Consider the following 279-nt stretch of genomic DNA (forward strand, 5'->3'; position numbering starts at 1 on the left):
GCCTGGGCAACAGAGTGAGACTCCAACTCAAAAAAAGAAAATAAAGATAAACTTCTCTAAACCTCAAATTCCTCTTATACAAAATGGGCATCATGAAAAAACTTCTCTCACTGGTTTAGTCTAAGCGTGAATTAAGATAATGCATGGGAAAATCTTGTTGTTTCAGGCATATAAATATGTAATAAATGCTGGCTATTGTTATCTTAGCAGCTTTTTTTTTTTTTTTTTTTAGTTGGAGTCTCACTCTGTTGCCCAGGCTGGAGTGCAGTGGCAGCTTCA

The sequence above is a fragment of the Carlito syrichta genome, unplaced genomic scaffold (assembly GCF_000164805.1).
Source record: "Carlito syrichta isolate Samal-C Ts95f unplaced genomic scaffold, Tarsius_syrichta-2.0.1 Scaffold312086, whole genome shotgun sequence".
Lineage (NCBI taxonomy): Eukaryota > Metazoa > Chordata > Mammalia > Primates > Tarsiidae > Carlito > Carlito syrichta.